The sequence below is a fragment of the Callithrix jacchus genome, chromosome 4, assembly GCF_049354715.1.
Source record: "Callithrix jacchus isolate 240 chromosome 4, calJac240_pri, whole genome shotgun sequence".
Lineage (NCBI taxonomy): Eukaryota > Metazoa > Chordata > Mammalia > Primates > Cebidae > Callithrix > Callithrix jacchus.
The window spans coordinates 128,399,936-128,413,190 of NC_133505.1; the positions used below are offsets into that span (position 1 = coordinate 128,399,936).

General features: G+C 40.1%; 1 long non-coding RNA gene and 1 pseudogene across 3 annotated transcripts in view; one reads left to right on the forward strand and one right to left on the reverse strand.

Moving 5' to 3' along the window:
- Window positions 1-13,255, forward strand: part of LOC118152967 (uncharacterized) — a 197,848-nt gene that overhangs the window by 90,409 nt on the left and 94,184 nt on the right. The window lies entirely within an intron of this gene.
- On the reverse strand, window positions 7,594-9,011 carry LOC100389521 (pre-mRNA-splicing factor RBM22 pseudogene; annotated as a pseudogene). Its single transcript, XR_004742053.3, has one exon. The product of XR_004742053.3 is annotated as a pre-mRNA-splicing factor RBM22 pseudogene (transcript).

Below are 13,255 nucleotides of genomic sequence, written 5' to 3' on the forward strand. Positions count from 1 at the left end.
ATGAGTACTATTTCATGGCATATATACAACATTTCCTTTTTCCACTTGTTGATTGATGGGTATTTGGGCTGTTTCCATATTTTTGCAATTGCAAATTGTGCTGCTTTAAACATGCATATGCAAGTATCTTTTACGTATAATGACTTCTTTTCCTCTGGGTGGGTAGATGGTAGTGGGATTGCTGGATCAAATGATACATCTACTTTTAGTTCTTTGAGGAATCTCCACACTATTTTCTCTAGTGGTTGTACTATTTAACATTCCCAACAACCGTGGGAAAGCGTTCTCTTTTCATCACATCCACACCAACATCTACTGCTTTTTGATTATAGCCATTCTTGCAGGAGTGAGGTGGTATCACTTGTGGTTTTGATTTGTATTTCTCTGATAATTAGTGATGTTGAGCATTTTTTCTGTATGCTTGCTGGCCATTTGTACATCTTCTTTTGAGAATTGTCTATGCATGGCTTTAGCCCACTTTTTTATGGCATTTTTTTTTTCTTCCTGATTTGAGTTCTTTGTACTTTCTGGATATTAGTCCTTTGTTGAACGTATACATTGTGAAGATTTTCTCCTATTCTATGGTTAGTCTGTTGGCTCTGCTGATTATTTCTCTTACTGTGCAGAAGCTTTTTAATTTAATGAAGTTCCATCTATTTATCTTTGTTTTTGTTGTGTTTGCTTTGGGGTTCTTGGTCATGAAATCTTGGTCATGAAGTCTGTGCCAAAGCTGATGTCTAGAAAGGTTTTTCTGACATTGTCTTCTAGAACCTTTAGGTTTCAGGTCTTAGATTTAAGTCTTTGATTCATCTTGAGTTGATTTTTGTGTATGATGAGAGATGAGAATCCAGTTTTATTCTTCTACATGTGGCTCCCCAATTATCCCAGCACCATTTGTTAATAGAGTGTCCTTTCTCCACTTTATGATTTGTTTGCTTTGTCAAAGACCAGTTAGCTGTAAGTATTTGGCTTTATTTTTAGATTGTTTATTCTTTTCCATTGCTCTATGTGCTTATTTTTATTTATTTTATTTTTTATTTTTATTTATTTTATTTTTTATTCTTATTTATTTATGTTTTAGAGACAGGGTTTAACCATGTTGCCCAGGCTGGTCTTGAACTCCTGAGCTCAGGCAATCCACCCACCTCAGCCTCCCAAAGTGCTGAGATTACAGGTGTGAGCCACCACACCCAGCCTATGTGTTTATTTTTATATCTCTACCATGTGCTTTGGTGACTATGGCCTTATAGTATAGTTTGAAGGCAGGTAATATGATGACTCCAGATTTGTTCTTTTTGCTTAGTCTTCCTTTGCCTATGTGGATTTTTTTGTTGTTGTTATTGTTCCATATGAATTTTAAGATTTTTTGGCTGGGCATGGTGGCTCACGCCTGTAATCCCAGCACTTTGAGAGAGGCCCAGGTAAGTGGATCTTCAGAGGTTGGGAATTCGAGACCAGCCTGACCAACATGGATAAACCCCATCTCTACTAAAAATACAAAATTAGCCGGGTGTGGTGGCATGTGCCTGTAATCCCAGTTACTCAGGAGGCTGAGGCAGGAGATACACTTGACCACAGAAGGCCGAGGTTGTGGTGAGTTGAGATCACACTATTGCAATCCAGTCTGGGAAACAAGAGTGAAACTGCATCTCAATTTTTTTAAAAAATATTTTTTTTTCTAATTCTATGAAGAATGATGGTGGTATTTTGATGGGAATTGCACTGAATTTGTAGATTACTTTTGGCAGTATGGTCATTTTCACAACATTGATTCTACCCATCCATGAACTTGAGTTGTGTTTCTATTTGCTTGTGTCTTCTAAGATGTCTTTCAGCAATGTTTTGTAGTTTTCCTTGTAGAGGTCTTTCACCTCCTTGGTTAGGTACAATCCTAAGTTTGTTTTTTGGTTTTTTTTCAACTATTGGGAAAAGGGTTGAGTTCTTGATTTGATCTTCAACTTGGTCGCTGTTGGTGTATAATAGAGCTACTAATTTGCATATATTAATTTTGTATCCTGAAACTTTTTCATTTACCAGTTCTAGGAGATTTTGGATGAGTCTTTAGGGTTTTCTAGGTACTCAATCCCCTGTCATCAGCCAACAGTGACACTTTGACTTCCTCTTTGCTGATTTGGATGCTCTTTATTTCTTTCTCTTGTGTGATTGCTCTAGCTAGGACTTCCTATACTATGTTGAATAGAAGTGGTAAAAGCAGGCATCCTTGTCTTCTTTCATTTCTCAGTGGGAATACTTTCAACTTTTCCCCATTCAGTATAATGTTGACTGTGGGCCTGTTGTAAACAGCTTTTATTACTTTAAGGTATGTCTCTTCTATGCCAATTTTGTTGAGGGTTTTAATCATAAAAGGATATTGGATTTTGTCAAATGCTTTTTCTGTGTCTATTGAAATGATCATGTGATTTTTGTTTTTAATTCTGTTTATGTGGTGTATCACATTTATTGACTTACGTGTGTTAAACCACCCCTGTATACCTGGTAGGAAACCCACTTAATCATGGTGGATTATCTTTTTGTTATGCTGTTGGATTTTGTTGAGAACATTTGCATCTATGTTCATCAGGGATATTGGTCTGTGATTTTCTTTTTTTGTTATGTTCTTCCCTGGTTTTGCTATTAGGGTGTTTCTGGTTTCATAGAATGATTCAGGGAGGGTTCCCTCTTTCTATATCTTTTGTAATAGTGCAATAAAATTGGTATCAGTTCTTTGAATGTCTGATAGAATTCAGCTGTGAATCCATCTGGTTCTGGACTTTTTCTGTTGGCAATCTTTTTACTACTATTTCAGTCTTGCTGCTTGTTATTGGTCTGTTCAGAGATCCTATATCTTCCTGGTTTAATCTAGAAAGGTTGCATATTTCCAAGAATTTATCCATCTCTTCTAGGTCTACTAGTTTATGCAGATAAAGGTGTTAATAGCAGCCTTGAATAATCTTTTGTATTTCTGTGGTATCAGTTGTAACAGCTCCTATTTCATTTCTAATTGAGCTTACTTGGATCTTCTCACTTCTTTTCTTGGTTAATCTCACTAATGGTCTATCTATTTTATTTATATTTCTAAAAAAAATAGCTTTTTGTTTCATTTATCTTTTGTAGTTTTTTGTTTCAATTTAATTTAGTTATGCTCTGATTTTGGTTATTTCTTTTGTTCTGCTGGGTTTGGGTCTGTATTGTTCTTATTTCTCCAGTTCTATGAGGTGTGACCTTAGATTGTCTATTTGTGCTCTTTCAGACTTTTGAAACAGGCAGGTAATGCTATGGACTTTCCTCTTATCCCTGCTTTTGCTGTATCCCAGAAATTTTGATAGGTTGTATCACTATTATTACTCAGTTCAAAGAATTTTTTAATTGCTATCTCAATTTCACTGTTTACCTAATGAGAATTCAGGGCAGGTTATTTAATTTCCATATATTTGCATAGTTTTAAGGGTTCCTTTTGGAGGTGATTTCCAGTTTTACTCCTTTGTGTTCTGCGAGAGTAATTGATATAATTTCAATGTTCTTAAATTTACTGAGACTTATTTTGTGGCCTATCATATGATCTGTCTTGGAGAATGTTTCATGTGCTGGTGAATAGAATGTATATTCTGCAGTTGTTGGGTAGAATATTCTGTAAGTATCTATTAAGTTTATTTGTTGTAGGGTATAGTTTAAGTCCATTGTTTCTTGACTTTCTGTCCTGATGTACTATCTAGTGCAGTCAGTGGAGTGCTAAAATTTCCTACTATTATTGTGCTGCTGTCTGTCTCATTTCTTAGGTCTAGAAGTAACTGTTTTATAAATTTGAGAGCTCCAGTGTTAGGTGTATGTATATTTAGAATTGTGATATTTTCCTCTTGGACTAGTTTATCATTATGTAATGTCCTTCTTTGTCTTTTTAAACTGCTCTTGCTTTAAGATGTGTTTTGTCTGATGTAAGAATAGCTACTTCTGCTTACTTTTGGTGTGGTTTCCATGGAATGTCTTTTTCCACCCCTTTACCTTAAATTTATGTGAGTCCTTATGTGTTAGGTGAGTCTCCTGAAAACAGCAAAAACTTGGTTGGTGAATTCTTACCCATTCTGCCATTCTGCATCTTTTAAGTGGAGCACTTAGGCCATTTACATTCAATGTTAACATTGCGTTATAAGGTACTATTTAATTCATTGTGCTTTATTAAATACCTTGTTGCCTGAATGCCTTGTTGTTGTTTTTCATTGTGTTATTGTTTTATAGATCTTATAAAAGTTTATGTTTTAAAGAGGTTCTATTTTGGTGTATTTTGAGGATTTGTTTCATGGTTTAGAGCTCCTTTAAGCAGTTCTTGTAGTGCTGGCCTGGTAGTGGCGAATTCTTGCAGCATTTGTTTGTCTGGAAAACTTTGTATCTTTCCTTCATTTATAAAGCTTAGTTTTGCTGGATACAAAATTTTTGACTGATAATTGTTTTGTTTAAGGAGGCTAAAAATAGGACCCTAATCCATTCTAGCTTGTAGCTTTCTGCTGAGAAAACTGTGGTTAATCTGATAGATTTTCCTTTAGAGGTTATCTGATGCTTTTGCATCACAGCTCAAAACATTCTTTCATCTAGACTTCAGATAACCTGAAGACTATGTGCCTAGGTACTGATCTTTTTGCGATGAATTTTCCAGGTGTTCTTTGAGCTTCTTGCATTTGGATGTCTAGATTATTCTCTCAAATATGTTTTCCAAACTTCTAGATTTCTCTTCTTCCTTGGGAATACCAATTATTCCCAGGTTTCGATGTTTAACATAGTCCCAAACTTCTTGGAGGCTTTGCTCATTTTTAAAAAATTCCTTTTTCTTTTTCTTTAATGAATGGGGTTAATTTGAAAGCCTTGTTGATACTCTGAAATTCTTTCTTCTGCTTGTTTCATTCTATTGCTGGGACTTTCCAGCACATTTTGAATTTCTCTAAGTGTGTCCTTGATTTCCAGAAGCTGTGATTGTTCTTTATTTATGCTTCCGGTTTCACTGAAGAATTTTTGTTTCATATCCTGTATCATGTTTTTGATTTATTTAAGTTGGACTTCACATTTCTCTGGTGCCTCCTTGATTAGCTTAATAATCAGCCTTCTGAATTCTTTTTCTGGCAATTTGGAGATTTTCTTTGGGTTTGTATCAATTGCTGATAAGCTGGTATGATCTTTTGGGAGTGTTAAATAAGTTTGTTTTATCATATTACCAGAATTGTTTTTCTTGTTCATTTTTGTTTGGGTGGACTATGTCAGAGGGAAAATCTGGGACTCAAGGGCTGCTTTTCAGATTCTTTCGTCCCAAGGGTGTTCCCTTGATATGCTGTTCTCCCCCTTCCCCTAAGAATGGGGCTCACTGTGACAAAACTGTAGTGATTGCTTTTGCTCCTCTGGGTCTAGCCACCCAGCAGAGCTTCTGGGCTCCAGGTTGGTACTAAGGAGTGTCTGCAAAGAGTACTGCAATATAGTGCATCTTTAGGTGTTGCAGCTGTGGAACCAGCACCTGCTCTTGTGGAAGTAGCAGGGGAGTGAAATCGACTCTGTGAGAGTTTTTGGTTAGGTTTGTGTTTAGTGCACTGGTTTCGTGTCAGTTGGCCTCTAGCCAGAAGGTGATGCTTTCAAGAGCGCATCAGCTGTGATCCTATAGGGAGGATGCAAACCTGTCCTAGGGATACCTGGTTAACTATTCAGGTTTCACAGAAGATGGGCCGGACCGTAGGGCTCCCAAAAGATTATGACCTTTGTCTTTGGCTACCAGGGTGAATAAAGAAAGACCACCAGGTTAGGACAAAGATAGGCGTGTCTGACTCCAGCCTCTCTTTGTGTGGGGTTTATTGTGGCTGCTGTATGGTTGGGGGTGTGGTTCCCCGTCTAATGAAGTTATTTTCCCAGGGGGATTATCGCTGCCTCTGCTGCATCATACAGGTCGCCGGAGAAGTGGGGAAAAGCTGGCAGTCACTGGCCTCACCCTGCTCCCACACAGCCTGCAGTCTTGAAGGCTGGTCTTACTCCCACCATGTCCTTCAGCAGCACTGAGTCTATTTCCGGGCAGCTGGTGACAGGCAGAGAATATGTCCCAGACCACCAACCTCCCTGCTGAGAAAATAACTCAACTCATGATTTTTTGACATCTCAGAGAGCCTGCAGCAGTGATCCCATTCCTTCAGAGGGTCTGTAGATTATTTCAGCTTTCCTGGTATGTTTCTGTGATAGTTCTTGGAGCAAAAGTTCTCTATGTGAGTTTCCATATGCTGCTCTGTGCATCTGGGTGGGAGCTGCAAGCTAGTACTGCTCTTATCCACCATCATCCTCTGCAAATAAATAATTTTCAACTGGAATTTATCAGTAATCTGTTACAGGCACTTAATACATATACACATATTGTCTAGTCTCGATGAGCACATTATAGAGGAAATGTTAAGTAACTTGCCAAACTTCCCACAGCCAGATAGTGGCAGAACTAGAATTGATACTAAGCAGAGAAAAGGCCCATGTTCAAAAGCCTTATATTATTCTTTCTTTATTCTTGGTGTCTAATAAGTAATAACCAGTTTATTTGCTCCAGTCTTAAATTTAAAAAGGATGTGATAGGAAAGGATAAATTATAATAGTATAATCCTACTTTGTTTTATGGTAAAGCAAATCAGTTACCACAAGACAGAAAATCACTACAAACACACACACACATGCACACACACATACACACACACACACATAAAATTGTGAAATTATACAGTCTAATTTTTTTAATTTTTTGAAAAATTGACCCGTTTTTAATTATTTAAAAACAAAAAACACATCAAATTTCCTTTACCATCTACAGTTCAGTTATATCCAAACACTCTAAGACCAAACGGAAGTAGGGATGACAATGAGACACTGAAGACACATGGAGGTGAATGCTGAGGACCATCGTATTCCCAGCAGGAGGTCACAAGTCTTTCATTCAGACACTCCAATGCTTTTCATTTCAGTTTGTTAAAGTACATGTTTTATAGGAAGTTCTTTACAATAACTTCACGCCAGACACCAGGTTTCTTCAACAGTACACAGCTCCATGAAATTTTGTGTTTCCATCCAGTTGACAAGAATAAAAAGGAATTTTTATTTTTCTTTTTTTGGGCTGTAGAGACATAAAATGGTCAGATTCCTCTAGGAATAAATGAGGAAACGGAAAGAAAAAATCTGGACTATGCTGGTGCTGGTTATTACTCATCTTTCTGAGGGTGTGACTACAAAAGTGTCACACTTAGGCCACTACAATGATTAGTACTAGTAATCTTTTTTTTCAGATGATAAAAAGGAAAAAACCCAATGGACATAAAAATGGTCAAAGGTTTTTTTACTGCAGGTCAATTTTCCCCCACCCAAAAAATATACAAAATGAACATATAATTGGGGTGGTAACTCCACTGGACATTCCAATTCACTCACCTGCTTGTCCCCAACACGGGTAAGGGGAACAGGCATCAGGTTTTATTAGCCGTGTTATAGCAATAACCAGATGTGTTAACGGCAGCTTATTTGCAGTACACTGATCCTCTGAACGTTCATGGCCTCTGAACGTTTCGGAAAGCATGATCCTCTGAACGTTTCGGAAAGCATGGCTGTCAGTCTCTGACTGCCCACATCTGAGCACATTCACCTACCATGGAAACTACAAGGGAAGGAAAAATACATTTATTCCAAGATGTACTGGGATTTTTAAGTGCCCTTTCTTCCACAGAGCCCCAGAGTGGTGACAAGGTGCTAGGGACTGCTGTGTTTTCCAGCATGAGCTCCCATCCGCTGAGGGTCCTGAGAAGGTTAGTGGATTGGTCCTGGAGCCCTCATGAAAGGAGGGGGTGGTCCCATTGGGTGGAACATGTGTGACCCAAAACCTGGTGGGGGGGTGGGGCGATACCAGGGGGTGGTGGCAGGGCAATGTTCACCACAGCTGGAGGACCACTTGGGGGCAAGTTGAAGTAGTTGGCAGAGGCTTCTTCTGCCGCAGGAGGAGGAGGAAGAGCTCCTGGCAATCCTGGAACCAGTTCCAGTTTTATCCCAGAGTCTGTGGTTCCATCTTTCTCTTTTTCTTTTCCTCTGGCTGCTTGGGATCTTCCCCATTTCACATTCAGTCTGCGACCATTTACAATCAACTTATTAAAGGACTTCTCAGCAGCCACTTCTGTAGCCTGCCTCATGGCAAACTGGATGAAAGCACACTGCTGTCTGTGCACAACAGTGATCGTCTGGATCTCTCCGAACTGGTAAAAATGATTTCTTAAATCTGTCTCAGTAATAGTATCACCCAGACCACCAACATATAGTGTGGTGATAGTTTTATCCTCTGGTGGGTCTAGCCGAGGCATTGTCGAAGCCCGCTTTAGAAGCTTGGCAGCTACAGGATCATTGATTCCGTAGTATCGATCTTTAATATTCTGATCAGCAAGGGGGTCATCTGGATCTGTAGGCTTCTCATGTCTATATGGGCATTCCTCTCCTCTCTTACACTCTCCTTTCACCCAGAAGGAGCAAATGTGGGGTCATTCCTTTTGTAGTAGGGTGTGGTCCGGGCCAGTTTGAGCAGCATGTCACTGGTAGATGTGGCTTTCCCCAGCATGCCAACTGGCCGTGTTCCATCAGAGTTAGAAATCTCTCTCTCCATATTCTGTGTATAGTACTCTTTGTTGACATCTGACTTTGGCATGTCATCTTTAAAAGACAATCCTGCGTCACGAACCTGGATGGGCAGGCCATACTCTAGGTCTAAGAGGCAGGTCTGACAGACATTCTTCAATGTACTGCAGGTCTGGCACACTTCAGTCTTCTTGAAACGCATATGGACTCCGGGGCACCAGCAAAACACTGTGAACGGCCTGGCACAGATTTTGCATTCCTTCCCATACTTTTCTTTGGTCATTCGGATATATGGGTTTTCTCCAAGACATGTCTGGCACAGAATGGGGAAGTCTGCATCTTCCCAGTTCTGCCTGTTGTAGGTGTTGGAACCCAGAGAGGTCGCCATCTTGAGAGCGTCCAGAGGCAGCAGTAGCTTCTGAGTTGGGAGAGAGCACAAAATCTAATTTTGTTGTCAATATGCCCCTGCAAAGACTGAGTTGATTGTACTACACCTTCTCAGAGTTCTATCCAGGAAAGGATAAGAAGGTTCACATGCTTCTTCTTTTTTTTTTTTTTTTCTTTTCCTAAATGGCAAAAAGCCCAGACTTTTTTGTTACCATTCCATGGTAAACATTTGTCTCTCCAGTCACCCAAATTCATGATTCATTTGTTAGGGGCTTAGTGGGCACATTTTGGCTGTCAGCCTGCCATGTGCCCATGCCGGGCATTGAGTGAGCTCTGTATAAAGGCAGTCTCTCCTTTTTGACCATACAAGAGCATGTGCATGGGCTTTCTAACCAGATGCAGCTTAGCAATGAGATAGGTATGCAACACAGGAAAGGCCTAAGGAGGCACCTCGCCCATGAATTACCACGGGTGCCACACTCAGCATTGAGCACTGTCGGCCATGAACTACATTCATAGAGGAGGAGCACAGTAGCTGTACTGTTTTATCGTGCCTCTTTATGTGTTAGATAGCACAGAGATGTGACTTCTTAAGGAACCATCACCATTTGAAACACACGTGAGGCAAGTCTAGAACTGCTATATCATACAACAACTATGTGTTTACTTTGTTTCATAATGATTCATAATGCTGTTTTGTGCATTATGAATCAGGCTATGCAGCCTCATTTTTTACATCATTTAAAAATGAGACTTTTGGCAAGGCCAGTTCTAAAAATGTGAATAAGACCTTGCTGGAGTTCAATCTTTTGCCTTCAAGAAATCATTGTACAAAACAACAACCATATAAAACTTGAAGAATAGCTGAGAATGTAAATGTAGAGGAATTAAAGAGGCAAAGGATCAGTTAAAGCCATGTCTTTTCTTTCTATTAGGTTGGTGCTTTCTCTAATACTTTCTGTTTCTTATTTCATTCATTCTTTTAATGTATAATTATTGTGTGCTTTCTATGTGCAACGTACGGTAGCAGGAACAAGAAGAAAGGAGGTAATTTTGAGGCACAGAGTAGTCTGAGGGGTAGACTGCTGCCAGGAAGTGTGCTAATAAGCATGATTTAACTTAGGAAATGAACATAATCTACCCAACTAACAGTAATATTCAAGTGAAAGAGGAATAAATATAAAGAAGTAATAAAATTCCCTTTTATATTGCCTGTGCCAAATTTTATCCAAAGTCAGCCCCATAGCCAGAAAGGAGAAGTAAATGAGTGTTTAGAAGTAAATAAGTGTTCTCTGCCTCCTTCCTTCCTGATCTCAGAGTTCTATCTCAAGCACCACAACCACAATTCAACTTAATTACACATTCAATAGGTTTCAGGTGGGGAGAGACTATAATTTTAAAATATTTTCTATCAGAAATTATGTGTTAAATACCAAACTGTTTACAAGCAAATTTTGAGACCTGTGTGCACCTACATGGAATCATGTTCTTTCCTTTTCATAGGACTTAACACATCATATACTATATTTGTAATGACGTAATTATATAGAGCTTAGCTAACTGTGTAAAGGTAGGCTGAATATGTAGCAAAATTTCTTTCTTCATAGTTAAAAGTTCAAGATCTATTTATGGCCACCATATTAGTCCACTTTCATACTGCTGATAAAGACATATCCGACATTGGGAAGAAAAAGAGGTTACATTGGACTTACAGTTTCACATGGCCAGGGAGGCCTCAGAATCATGGCAGGAGGTGAAAGATACTTCTTAAATGGTGGTGGCAAGAGAAAATCAGAAAGATGCAAAAGCAAAAATCCGAATAAAACCATCAGATCTCATGAGACTTATTCACTACCACAAGAACAGTATGGGGGAAACCAACCATATAATTCAAATTATCTCCCACTGGGTCCCTCCCACAACACATAGGAATTATGAGAATACAATTCAAGATGAGATTTGGGTGGGTACACAGAGAAAAACCATATCATTCCACCTTGACCCCTCTAAATCTCATGTCCTCAAATTTCAAAACCAATCATGCCTTCCTAACAGTCTCTCAAAGTCTTATTTCAGCATTAACCCAAAGGTCCACAGTCCAAAGTCTCATCTGAGACAAGTCAAGTCCTTTGCACCTATCAACTTGTAAAATCAAAAGCAAGCTAGTTACTTGCTTAGACACAATGGGAATACAGGTATTGGATAAAATACAGCCATTCAAAATGGGAGAAATTGGCCAAAACAAAGTGGTTACAGGACCTCTGCAAGTCTGAAATCCAGTGAGGCAGTCAAAATCTAAATCTCCAAAATAATCTCCTTTAACCTCATATCTCACATTCAGGTCATGCTGATGTAAGAGGTGGGTTCCCATAGTCTTGGGTAGCTCTGGCCCTGTGACTTTTACAGGGTAATGTTGAGTGTCTGCAGCTTTCCCAGGCCCATGGTGCAAGCTGTCAGTAGATCTACCATTCTGAAGTCTGGAGGACAATGGCCCTCTTCTCACAGCTCCACCAGGTGGTACCCTGAATAGGGACTCTCTGTGGGGCTCCAACCCCACATTTCCCTTCCACACTGCCTTAGCAAAGGCTCTCCATGAGAGCCCTGCCCCTGCAGCAAACTTTTGCCTGGGCATCCAGGCGTTTGCATACATCTTCTGAAATCAAGGCAGATGTTCCCAAACCTCAATTCTTGACTTCTGTGCACCCACAGGTCCAACACTACATGGAAGCTGCCAAGGTTTGGAGCTTGCACCCTCTGAAACCATGGGCCAAGCTATACCTTGGCTCCTTTTAGCAATGGCTAGAACAGCTAGGATGCAGGGCGCCAAGTCCCTAGACTGCACACAGCATGAAGACCCTAGGCCTGGCCCATGAAACCATTTTTTCCTCCTAGGCTTCTGGGTTTGTGATGGGAGGGGCTGCCATGAAGACCTATAACATGCCCTGGAGGCATTTGCCCCATTATCTTGGGATTAACATTTGCCTCCTTGTTACTTATACAAATTTCTTGAATTTCTCCTCAAAAAACAAAAAAGAGTTTTTCTTTTCTACTGCATCTTCAGGCTGCAAATTTTCTAACTTTTATGCTCTGTTTCTCTTTTAAAATGGAATGCTTTTTTTTTTTTTTTTTTTTGAGACGGAGTTTTGCTCTTGTTACCCAGGCTGGAGTGCAGTGGCACAATCTTGGCTCACCGCAACCTCCGCCTCCTGGGTTCAGGCAATTCTCCCCACTCAGCCTCCTGAGTAGCTGGGATTACAGGCACGTGCCACCATGCCCAGCTAATTTTTTGTATTGTTAGTAGAGACGGGGTTTCACCATGTTGACCAGGATGGTCTCAATCTCTTGACCTCATAATCCACCCATCTCGGCCTCCCAAAGTGCTGGGATTACAGGCTTGAGCCACCGTGCCCAGCCACAAAAATGGAATACTTTGAACAGCACCTAAATCACTATTTTTTTTTTTTTTGAGACAGCGTCTCACTGTAGTGTCCAGTCTGTAGTACAGTGGTATGATCTTGGTTCATTATAACCTCTGCCTCCCAGTATAAGATTATCCTGCCTCAGCCTCCCAAGTAGCTGGGAATACAGGTATGTGCCACCACACCTGGTTCATTTTTGTATTTTTAATAGAGACAGGGTTTCACCATGTTGGCCAGGCTCATCCCGAACTCCTGACCTCAAGTGATTCACCTGCCTTAGCCTGCCAAAGTGCTGAAATTACAGGCATGAGCCACTGTTCCTGGCCCCAAGTCACATTTCGAATGCTTTGCTGCTTAGAAATTTCTCCCACCAGATACCCTGAATCATCTCTCAATTTCAAGTTCTCTCGGGCTTTAGGTCAAAGCCATTCAACAAGTCTCTAGGAAGTTCCAAACTTTTCCACATTTCCCTATCTTCTTCTGAGCCCTCCAGACTGTTCTAACCTCTGCCTGTTACACAAAGTCGCTTCCACATTTTTGGGTATCTTTTCAGCAACACCCCACTCTACTGGTACCAATTTACTGTATTAGTCCGTTTTCATGCTGCTGTTAAAGATATACCCAAGACTGGGAAGAAAAAGAGGTTTAATTAGACTTACAGTTTCACATGGCTGAGGAGGCCTCAGAAACATGGCGGGAGGTGAAAGGCACTTCTTACATGGGGGCAGCAAAAGTAAATGCGGAAGATGCAAACGTGGAAACCCCTGATGAAACCATCAGGTCTCGTGAGACTTATTCACTACCATGAACAGTATGGGGGAAACTGCCCCCATGATTTA